Source organism: Aulonocara stuartgranti (assembly GCF_965226115.1).
Source record: "Aulonocara stuartgranti genome assembly, chromosome: 13".
Classification (NCBI taxonomy): domain Eukaryota; kingdom Metazoa; phylum Chordata; class Actinopteri; order Cichliformes; family Cichlidae; genus Aulonocara; species Aulonocara stuartgranti.
In genome coordinates, this window is record NC_138949.1 from 10,288,793 (window position 1) to 10,300,935 (window position 12,143).

At 42.3% G+C, this 12,143-nt stretch overlaps 1 long non-coding RNA gene across 1 annotated transcript; it reads left to right on the plus strand.

Moving 5' to 3' along the window:
• Positions 1–4,487: 4,487 nt before the first annotated feature.
• On the plus strand, positions 4,488–5,580 carry LOC309719877. The gene is made up of 3 exons (XR_014280345.1): positions 4,488–4,564; positions 4,840–5,013; positions 5,527–5,580. It is a non-coding gene; the product is annotated as an uncharacterized lncRNA (long non-coding RNA).
• Positions 5,581–12,143: the final 6,563 nt, after the last annotated feature.

A 12,143-nucleotide genomic window follows, 5' to 3' on the forward strand; every position in this document is an offset into this window, starting at 1 on the left:
CACTGCTGGTCATGGCGCAACAACTCCTTCCCCCACAGATCTGCTCCGAGAGACAATGGCAAAGGTAAAGAACAACATGGCTCTATTTTGCAGGATGAGTCACAGATAGTGTCATCACCACGATGAGATGAAGAGGAAAGTGCCAGGGTGCCATGTCTTTATCGTGACTGCTCATCTCTCGCCCCGCTACATGGCTATGCATGAATGGTTGGTGATAATTTAGTGTAATCATAAATATGGGTAAAGATTGCCTCATTACCTCGTTATCTACCTCAATATCTGGCGGCAGGTTCTAAGAAATGAACGCTCATGTTGCAACTTGATGAAACTTATTAACCCTGATTTTGCGTTAGATAAGATGAGCACAGACTAAAGCCTTGTGAAATGGTCAGTGTAAGTGGCTCCAGCCCTTTGGAGGATCACAAAACGTAAATGAATTTTAAACCACAGTTTCTGTTTAAGCTACATTTCTTGGATTTTATACCGCACCGCTTGAAGTTACCATCATGCCACACACTCTGTGGCCTGTGGCACTGGATGGTTACATCACTCAGTTACATCGACTTGGGTCTAACAGGGAAATGTTACAGCATTTCCCTGTTAAAAAAAGAAAAGTGAGTTTATGCGTGTGTAAGAGATATCCATGACTACAATCAAGAGCATGCAATAGGGGCTTTGCATATGGGAATATGGGCTTGCGTTACCTGGGGCTGAATAGAGTCTGCGAGGCATGTCTCGGTGGCTAAAATGAAGAGGTACATTTAAATGCTAATGAAAAACATTAATGATATGCAAAGAAAAATATCAGGATTGGAAGCAGCGTGGGGAGCCACACACAAATAAGTCACATATAAAAAGCCAATAAAAACTTCATGCAAAATGAGGCATGAATGCTTTCTTGTGCCACCAAATATTAGATTATGCAAGTAATCCTTTCAGTCAGTGATGGCTTGGAATTTGAGGAGGCACCGAAGGCCAAGCCGTGTCAAGCCATCGGCTCCTTTCGCCAGCTCGTCCCCACTATTTGTGATTGATGACTATGGCTTGCACATGACCTAGCACAGTGAGGAGCCTCTTGAGCACTGACCAGCACTGAACAGTGCAGGGTTTTACTCGGTTTACATCATGATAAAAACAGTCATCACCCTCCCTCATATTTCCAATACGTTGATGTTTTCTTGAACGCTGAAAAACATCTTGATATCGCAGCCTTAGATCCTCTCTGTAGGGACTCATAAACTTTACATTTTCAATCAGATGAATTTAGCGCAGACTTCCAACTAGAGCATGGAAAAATACGCTTTTGGTTGATGTCTCCTTCATGGTTTTGATTTCAGCTGTTGTCTTTTGTTGCCAGATATTCATCAGAGTTGCAACATAACCTACGTTGTTGATATTTTCATGGAGAAAAACCTTCGTTCTGCTGGGCTCAAACCCAGCATGGCAACAACTCTGCATTCACGTGCCAGCTGTGAATGTCACACCAGGTTTTATTGACAGCTGCAATGATTGCGTTTCATATATACTGTAATTACCACAGTCAAAATATTGTCTCAAGGCATGAGAAATGCTAAGGGGCAGGAATCTACGCAAAATACACACACAGCTGAGGCTTTGGTTTTTTTTTTGCTTACACTGGTAATGCAGGCTTTTCAGTGAATTTTAGAGAAACCTGCGTCATGCGTGCACGTTTTGGCGTGGAATTGTTCATGTTGAATCATTTTAACGTGACAAATCACTGGTGGAGGGACAGAGATGAAGATAACAGATAACAGAGCGGTGATATGAGAGTGTCAGAAGGGAAGACAAAGTGAGAGAGAGTGGGTAGCGCCTCGCGTTCTTTGGAGTGCACGTCTGAGCTCTGAATTATCTCTTGTGTCTCGGCAGACGAGGCAGAGGGCTAGGGTATCCGTGCTGGTGACTGTACATGAAACATTCCACGCCGGGTTCAGGACGGGGTTCCTCTTGACTCGTCGTCCGTCATTGCATAAAGCTCGCTCTCAGCTGTGAAGCAGCCAGTTCTTTTGTTAACGGCGCGGCGAGCAGTAAATTATCATGGTACTCGCTCACTGTTGAAAGCTCCATCACCTCCCTTTTTCCCTGTCTCCCTAATCCACCTCTTGTGAACATCTGCTCCGATGGCCCACGGAGCACAAGCTCATGCCAGAGCTATTGTGCGCCACACACAGCTGTGGCTGAAGCGTCTGTCTTCACCTCAGTAACATTGCAGACGAACTAAAGAAGATAATCTTTAAAAGAAATCGCAGGTAAATACCTGCATGCTTTTTTTTTTAAAACCAGTGATTCAGAACAAGTCTCTTTCTGCTCTGCTGAAACTGAAGGCAAACTTGGACAAAATCAACCAAAAGCCAGTGAGACACACAAAAGCGCCTCATTAAAAAAATACATTCAGTGGAAAGTTGCTGAGCAGGCATGCTCTTTACAAAAATATCCACATTCACACCTGGGAGCCTTCCTGTATAAATATTGCAATTGCTCAGCAGATTTTCACTGCTGTGCTCAATTGCATCTCAAAGAGGAAGTCATTGAGAAGTATCTGGAGATGCGCTCAATATTCGGGCAAGACGCGATCTCCAGAATGCTGTATCTGCGCTGTGTCCGAGTCTCGCTCTTAATTTCCATGTGTTTATGTGGCTAATTCTTCATAATGCTTTTTGGAGAGGAGTGAAAAGCTCTCCTCAGGGAGCGAACGGGCCCAGGTAGCCCTCACATCTGAAGAGTGGCCTAATGGGAAAGCAAACACGGTGATTACCAAGGCCCCTTTACAAGGAGCAGCCTGCAGCGAGAGTGCAGTCCTGCACCTGAGCAAGCATGGGTGTGTGTGTGTGTGTATTTTCTCGCTCATGTAGTGTATGTAGTTGGAGTTGACTGAAGCACGTAGGTTCCTTTCTTTTGTTTGGGCAAGATTGCAAAACTGCATTATCTATGATATGCTATTGCATAAAATAAATGTGGCATCAGTGCTGTGTAAACAGGATTCAAAGTACATTTTAAAGCCTTTTGTGTTAGCATTATGGCAGCTGCCTTATACTTGTTTTTGTAATCTAAAAATGCATTTGGATGAGCTGATGGTGTTATCTAGTAGCAAGCTTGATTAGCAAGCTGCATCAATAAACTGTATGGGTCTGTGGGGATTAATTCACTTTTGGAGCGAGCCTCAAGGGGCAACTCCAGGAATGGAAGTTTGGGGCTTTGTTTATTGTCTTTAGCTCCCAGTGTACCCAAGCTTGAGGAAAAAGGATAAATGTGACTTGTTTAAAGAAATTTCAGAAATATTGGATATGATCTATGTAAAATCAAGAGTCCTACATGAACAGGCCTGACAGTTCACCTCACAGCTACCCTATAAAATATGAGTCTTTGCCCTCGTAAACATGAAATGCAACGGAAATGTGTAAAAATGTAAAATATGATTGGTTTATTTAGAGTTAGAGTTTTACTTTGTAACTATGCAAAAATATTAATGGAAGATTTACATTTAATGACTTAAAGTCAGCATTTTGGGCATACATATTTGAGTGTATGATGAACTCTGGTTAAAAATTACACTTTAAAGTTGGAACAAAACTTTAGAAGACGCACTGAAAAGTCTAAATACTTTTTTATACATATTGTAGCATTCACCACCGGCATCAGTCAGCTTGCTGGCCATGTACGGGTAACTATTGTCATCCCTCCTTTCTCTCCACTTGCCGTCTCTAACACCATCTACAAAAGCACTAAATGTCATAAGGAAACCTTAACATGCTACTGCTATCAAAACTAAACAAAAGGAGTTCATGCAGATTTGTGCACAGTATGTTTACACATAGATGATAATAACAAATAGTGCAAATGTTTTACATGAAGGATATAAATGTGGCAGGCTGATTCAATCAGCAATCGGGCTACTGATTACTAAGACTGGAAAACTAATACAAGCCAACACCGGTGACATGTCTTTGTATCATACTCTCATAGTGTATCATCAAAATTCAGTAAAATGTAATGGTACTGCTGCTAAGATTATTGTGAACTCATACATAACTCAAACGAACAGAAACATGGAACTGGATGTTAAAGAAATACTTTTTCATGAACCATTTGTGTACTTTTAATACATATTTTAAACATATACTATAACATATATTTATCATCTATTTACACTCTTCCTCTTTAAACAACAACAACAAAAAAATGATTCCCAGCATGGAAGCCTGCTGGTGTGGTGTGCCATGTCTCCTCAGGGAGCATATAGAGGGGCTTTCTCTGAAAGCACACGGGCCCTCTTCACTCTGTGTTGACTTAGTAAATTACTTGGGATGTCAGGGCCCAACCACAGCTTATCCTCTGAGAGAGGGGGGTGGGGTGGGGCACGGGTGCGGGAGGTGTGGGGGCTGGGGGGTGGTGGGTGCAGCGTGGCTGTGAGAAAACAAGTGAGTGTGAGAGCGAGGGAGGGAAATCATTGTAGAGGGCTAAGGTGCAGGTAGGAGCCAAAGTGTGCATTTACGAAGAGGAGGCCCGACTCAAGAATGAAAAAAACAACAACAAAACAAACAAAACAGTAATCATGAAATCATTTTTGCACTTTATCTACAGCAGTACAGACAGAGTATTAAACTTGTGCACATAAAAGAATATTTGAGCAGCTATAATGGAAAACGCATGCTCAATTTCAGAATAAAAGCTGATTTTTGGATGATAGCTATTACACAAAATCTCTTTTATGTCGTGTTTGAAGGTGCACAAAACAATCTGATCTTTTTCCCTAAGATATGCATGCTGGTACTCTGCAATCATGACATCCTTACATTCACAAAACTTGTGCTATGTTTGCAGAAAAAGGCACCGCACGTTGTTTTCTGTCTCGTAATGGATCATTTTCAGAGTGCTGTGCTTCTTGTGCAGCCATCCAGGTGCTTGCAGGAGGTCAGTCAAAGAGACTCCTGCAGGACAAACTGCTGTATATGTTTTGTACGCTGGCCCTTGGAACTGTCTGCAGTCTGCGCTCAGGTGAGAGGACTGCACACCTGTGGCAACTCTATCCTGTTTGCTTTGACACCTCGTATGCCGTCTCCTTCAACAACATATCTGTCATGCCCACACCCTCCCACACCAAACACCACACACACATACACATACCACTTTTTTTATGGTATATGCAGTTAACTTGAAATGCACCAATTATGTCCCATCGCTGATTATTTTCTTGTCAGTTTTGGCAGAAAAATTATTAAAAAACAAATTAATTCCAAATATTTTACCTCAAGTGTGGCAAACTGTGTGGCAACCTCTTTCTGTGACAGCAGAATTTCTTTTCTCGCAGCTTAGCGTGCTGTTCTGCATAAAATGTGTTGAATTATGGGCTAAAACGGGCTTTCTGTTTGATGATGGCCTGCTTCCATCAACACTTGAACTGAGTCCTATGATCTGTTCTCTTACACTTCACTGGCTTCTTACATTTTTTTCCCTCTTTTTCCTAATTTTTTTCTTCAGAATCACATTTTCTCCTTCATCTGTCCGCAGATCACGCTAAGCCTTTGATAGAGATGGCAGTAGAGGGGGCATGGGAGCGACGGGGGTGGAGGTTGATGTGCGATTGTGGGTCGGGGTGTCAGTGGCTCCCCCAGGACCTACTATGAAAGGATGTGTCTGAATCCAGGGCCAAGTGAAGACAAAAAAAAAAATGCTCTCAAAGAATAAAGAAGGGCTTTGTGTGTAACCATCTAGCCGTGATCGTGCTACAATCAGCGTTTCTAATTTGTCATAACATGTTTTGCCATTTGTTGACATCCGTCATCCACCCTTACAGAGAAGTTTCCACACTTGGATGCACGCTATTTGGATTACAATAAAATGTGGAAAATGTTCTTCAGAATTAAGTTTGTGTGGTAATTTAACCTCGATGTCACGTGTTTATCCCTTCAAATACAATACAAAAAGTGTGAAAATGTGTGAAGATGGAAAAAGGTGGAAAAAGTTGATTGCCTCACGGTGTAAGGTGCAATAAATCTATTTTTCTTTGTCCATTTTATGTAAATGTACTGTAGATATATGCATACATATTAACTGAGCCCCCAAAAAGTAGTGAAAGGTCCAAACAGTTTAATGTAACAGGTCCGGTATTTTCATTTAGTGCTTTCTAAAGTGGTTTTTAAAATAAATGTTCTTGTAGTGATGGATGTGTGCAGGGATCTGAATCAGCTGCAGCCATCTGGTCTTTTTTTTGAAGAGTCCCATTCTCAGGCCTACAGATCTGAAGCGAAGCGCTAGAATGTCTTCTCTGATATAGACATTCAAAACTAACGCCATAACAGCAGCCCTCTGACACTGGACATTCACATAACGTGACTTCTAAGTTTTCCAGCGTCTAGAAGGAAGGGAGGGCAGCAACAAGAGCCTCTTTCAGAGGCATTTCACCGTTGATTACAGCGGCTGACTGCTCCCCGCGTTTGAACAATGCGACCACGAGGCCTTCGTGATTTGTAGCTTTGCTGGATTCGGCACTTTTGATAAATCATTGAATCACCTTTTGGGGAAAAAAAATGAGGTAGAAAGATTAAACCAGCATGAGAACCATATGGAGACACGGGGAGGAAAACAGGGTGCACAGAAAGAGATATGCTCAGTATGTCACTCATAAATGTTAAATTCGCGACTTATATTCTTGTATAAATTAACTTTTGTCCAAATTTATGAAGCAGTCTCTCAAAAGACAGCTTTGTGCTTCAGTTACAAATACAGAGTTAGTCATAGCATGCAGGATTAATGAGGGAAATGATCACGAGACATGTTTACCGTTGGCCTGTCGAGTTGCTTTCCTGTTGCCTCTGGCTTGTTTGTGAGTCGTGTGATTTAGGACTCTATTAATCTACCTCTATGTTGTTCTTGATGTTTGCATCGAGTGACTGGCGGAGGGTTTATGTGAGGTGTACCTCCTTCGTCCTGGACTTGCTTAAAGCTAGAGCTCAGACAGGGAAAGTACAAAGCCTTGCCTGGTGGTCTGCACATATGCCTAGATGATCTGCCCAAAACAGCCTGGATGGTGGTGTGGCAAAGACACACCTGCTTTGTCAACACCATCTTCCTCACTACTGCGGCCAACTGAAAATCCATCCTGTATAATTGCAAAGACTGTAAGGCACCATAGATTTGAAGCAGATTTGATAGGAGAATACTGAATACTTAATCTGAACACTTAAATGGAGTTTGAGCCATGTGTGTAGATCCTTTGTTTCCTGCTGTTTGCTATTTACAAGCGAAGGTTTAAAGTTATTAGATTAGCATTTAGGTATTGATTTATTGCGGGAAATTTGAGAGTTGTGTTACAAAAAGCAGTTTAGGTTATTGTTTAAGATGTTGCAAATTATGTAATTAACCAAAAAAAAAAAAAGACTAAAGCTATCATTTAAAGCCATGTGAAAAAAAAGTTTTCACAGGACCTTCATGGAGTTCTGTAAAAAACTAAATACTCCCCATGATTTAGTAGCTCGTAGAACCACCTTTAGCAGCATCAACCTGAATCATTTTACTGTCACTTTATTATCTCCCGTAGTTCTTTGAGGTTTGCAGGCATTCATTTATGCACAGCTGTTTTAAGGTCCGACCAATGTTGTCAGACAGATGTCGTTACATTTGACTCTAGAGTACTTTGGTATATAGAGGAGTTGACTGTGAAGTGCCCAGGTCCTGCGGCCCTTCATGCTTGAGAGTTAGTGTGCAGTGGTGGGTGCTGATGTGTTTTGTTTGGGTGGCACTGTGCATTATGGTCAAACATCTCCACTTTGTTCTCAAATGCCAAAAGAACATTCAATTCAATTTCAATTCAATTCAGTTTTACTTACAAAGCTCAAATCACAACCCCCTTTGAGCAAGCACTTGGCGACAGTGGGAAGGAAAAACTGCCCTTTAACAGGAGGAAATCTCCACCTCCAGCAGAACCAGGCTTAGGGAGGGGCAGCCATCTGCTGCGACCGGTTGGGGGTGATGGGAGGAAGTCAGGACAAAAGACACGCTGTGTAAGAGATCCAGAGATTAATAATAATAACTAATGGTTAAATGCAAAGTGGTGTATAAACAGAGTGAAAAGAGATGAGTGGGAAGGAAATGTTCAGTGTATCATGGGAAGCTCACAGCAGCCTAAGCTTAATGCAGCATAACTAAGGGAGGATTAAAGGTCACCTGATCCAGCCCTAACTATAGGCTCTATCAAAAAGTAAAGTTTGAAGCTTAATCTTAAAAGTAGAGAGGGTGTCCATCTCCTGAATCCAAACTGGGAGCTGGTTCCACATATGTGGGATCTGAAAGCTGAAGGCTCTGCCTCCCATTGTACTTTGAAATATCCTGGGAAGCACAAGTTAGCTTGCAGTCTGAGAGTGAAGTGCTCTCTTGGGGTGATATGGTACTATGACATTTTTATGATACGATGGAGAGTGATGATGAGGAGAAAGATTTCAAATTTAGTTCTGGATTTAACAGTATGGGGGAAAACATGGTCTCTCTTTCTAGTCCCTTACTGGATTACTGATTACTGGATCAGCTGAAGGCTTATCAGGGAGTTTTTAGGACAGCCTGATAATAATGAATTACAGTATAAGTAATAAATAGCATCACTCTGAGAAGTCCTCTCCAGAAGTCTTGTGGCGTTCAGATGCAGCTTTGCAAACCTAGGTTGTTCTGCCATGCTCTGTGTTATGGCAAAGAGGCTTTCTCATGGCAACCCTTCCAAACAACCCATCCTTATTCAGTCTTTTTCTCACTGTACTGTCATGAACTTTAACATTTAACGTTCTAATTGAGGCCTGTAGAGTCTGAAATGTAGCTCTGGGGTTTTTGCAATTTCTCTAAGCATTACACAGTCTGACCTGGGGGTGAATTTTCTGGGACATCCACTCCTGGGAAGATTGTGACATTGTGTTAACACACACAAGAATGTCTCAGACTAGCAAACTGCCAAAACTTCTACCAAGAGTAAAATGATGAAAGATGAAATTGGCACACTCATCCAACACTGACACTGAAGCGTGCAACCCTATTAAAAAAACACCGTACCTACAGTGCAAGTACCTTGAAGAGCAGTTGTGAATATTTTTACTTTATAATTTACTGCTTTACTTAAATGGAAGTACAAATCTTTTAGACAGATCCCTTGTTTTTTATTTGTTTATTTTTTCCTTAGCAACAAACAAACCAGAAGTCTGTGATGTTCATCCAACAGAGTGATTCTGGTTTATCACCTTTGACCTCAAAGCCTCACCACCTGAGTGTTGCCGTGCCCCCTCCACACACCAACGTTCACCTGATGTTGGGACAGACAACCTGGTTCTCGAAACAGGGGAGGCATGACAGGGCAGGTCACCGGAGAGAGCGCAAAACAAAGAGTCAGATTTCACAGACCCTCTATCAATCAAACATCTTAGAAGCACAGTCCCACTACCTTCAGGAATCCCACTGGCTTCAAAGGGAAATGTGTGAGGGATTTTTTTTCCTCACTTCTGAACACAGGATTGTTGTAGATCAGCGGCAGTGTTTATTGTCCTTTGTTGTAACATCCTCGGGCACAACCTTAGGATGTCACTAAAACCCTTTTGTGTTTACCCATATGGTAATAATACAACGCTGAAATAATACAGCAAAAAAAAAAATCCTTTGTTTCCCATATTTGCAAAGTAATACTCAACGCTGCACAGCAAGCAGGGGCAAGATCTCGTACATTCCCAAACACAAATTAAGGCATGACAAATGAATTCACTTACGCTGTTGTGTGTGTTGCTAAATGCCAAGTCTGCTTTGTATACAGCTCGACGAAATGACTGGACTGAGACAAATGGGCATTGTTTTGGTGTGAAAAGCAGCCGAGACGTTTGTGCTGCTTTTCTAGATTTGCCACAGACTCAACTAAATCAGCTCAGGAAGGTGACTATAAGCATTGTTTGCAAAGTGTGTCAACCTCTGCCTCTATCTATTGTTTTTAGCAGTTTCTTTAAATGGTTATTGATCGGCCTGTTTTCAGGTGCTCTATAGGCTGATGTGGTTAGGCATGGATGTTTGCTTTGCTCCTTACCACCTTAGGCACTCTGTCTCCTTCGCACATCTACCCACCTCCTGCCTTGATTTGGCTGTGCACCTGTCTGGTGGAGGCAGCTGTGGGTGGGCGGGCCTTAGCTGTCAGTGGAACATTCCAGAGGAGAAGTCACCCCGTTAATCCCTTGGGTTTAGGCCAGACAGCTCCCCACCTCCTTCCCTCCCACCTTCATTACCTCCAGTACCCTCGGTTGCCTCCCTCTCTCTCTCTCGTTGTACTTTGCACGCGGTTCTCACTCTCAGCCCTGGTCAGGCTCAAATGGAATACTGCTATGTCAAAGTTGGACACTGAGAATGAGATTAAAGGACAAGTAACCCCCCTCCGCATGCACACCAACCCTCCAGCTCCCAGGCCCAGAGGTTTTAATCCCCCCAAATATTCAAGAATGGAAGAAAAAATCATGTCCAAATCTGTAGGCTTATTTTTGGGAAGGAAAAACATTAACAGACACAAAACTTATAGTGTCCATTTTACGTTTATATGCAATAAAACTGTGACTTTATCAGTCTTGAATCAATAATTGTTGTCATGAACACACGTTTTTAGAAATCTGCTGTCCATTCCCTCTGTTCTCCGAATGTGTGCCCGTGTGTGTAATTAGTGGGTGTGTGTAGGTGCGAAGACCATGTGTATAACTCTGTCTATTGGAATTTAAAACAAGAGTCTCTTTATCTCCCTGTGAAATTCTGATGTCAGGCCAGATCCCGAACTTGGCAGCCGCTCCATTCAGCTGGAACACATAAATGAGAAAAGTATCACAATTCACCCTAAAAGCACAGAAGATGACGCTCCCTTCAAGTTTTCCTTCGACTCTGCCGGCGCTCTATCTATAGCAGAACATTTTATCTCGCTCAGTCGGCTGTGCGGAAGGGGTGACTAATGCCGTGTGTGTCCGTGTCCAGCAAGGAAGGCTGAACTAGTTCTGGACAACAGCAACACTTGTGTTTTGGTGCAGGAAGTTTATAGACTACAGATGACTGATTGAAGCAGACAATTGAAGCAAACAGGGCCATATTAAATGTTTTGAAAACAAGTCTGATGTGTGTATGACAATACAGTGCATGTGGAAAGTATTCTCAGCACTTCACTTGTTCCACATTTTGTCAAGTTACAGCCGTATTCCACAATGGATTAAATTAATTTTTCACCTCAAAATTCTACAGTTTCTTCAGCATTGAAGGTCCCAATGAGCACAGTGACCTCCATCATCTGTAAATGGAAGATGTTTGAAACCACCAATAAGGCCTGTATGGTAGAGTGGCCAGACAGAAGCCATGCCTCAGTAAAAGTCACATGACAGCCTGCTTGGAGTTTGCCAAAAGGTACCTGAAGCACTCTTGGACCACGAGAAACAAAATTCTCTGGTATGATAAAACAAATATTGAACTCTCCAGCCTAAATGCCAAGCATCATGTCTGGAGGAAACCAGGCACTGCTCATCACCTGGCCAATACCATCCCTACAGAGAAGCAGCATGGTGGCAGCATCATGCTGTGGGGATGTTTCAGTAGGAACTGGAAGACTAGTCAGGGTCAAGGGAAAGATTAATGCAGATGAAAGATGAATGTACTGAGACATCCTTGATGATAACCTGCAGTCTGGACTTCAAAGGTTCATCTTCAAACAGGGCAACGACCCTAAACACACACCTAAAATAACAAAGGAGTGGCTTCAGGGCCACTCTGTGAATGTGCTTGAGTGGCCCAGCCAGAGCCCAGTGTTGAACCTGGCTGAACATCTCTGCTAATAAGTCTGAAAATGCCTGCGCACCCACACTCCCCATTCAACCTGATGGCACTTGAGAAAGTCTGCAAAGAAGAATGGGAGAAGCTGCCCAAAAATAGGTCTGCCAAGCTTGTAGTGTCATACTCAGATAATTTGAGGTTCATGCTGCCAAGGGTACTTCAACAAGGTATTGACCAAAGGCTGTGAATACTTATGTAGATCTTATATATGATTTATTTAGAATAAATTTAAAGCATTATGGGATATCGTGTGTAGATTTTTGAGATGAAAAATTAATTTAATTTGTTGGACTGAGGCTGTGACATGACTCAAT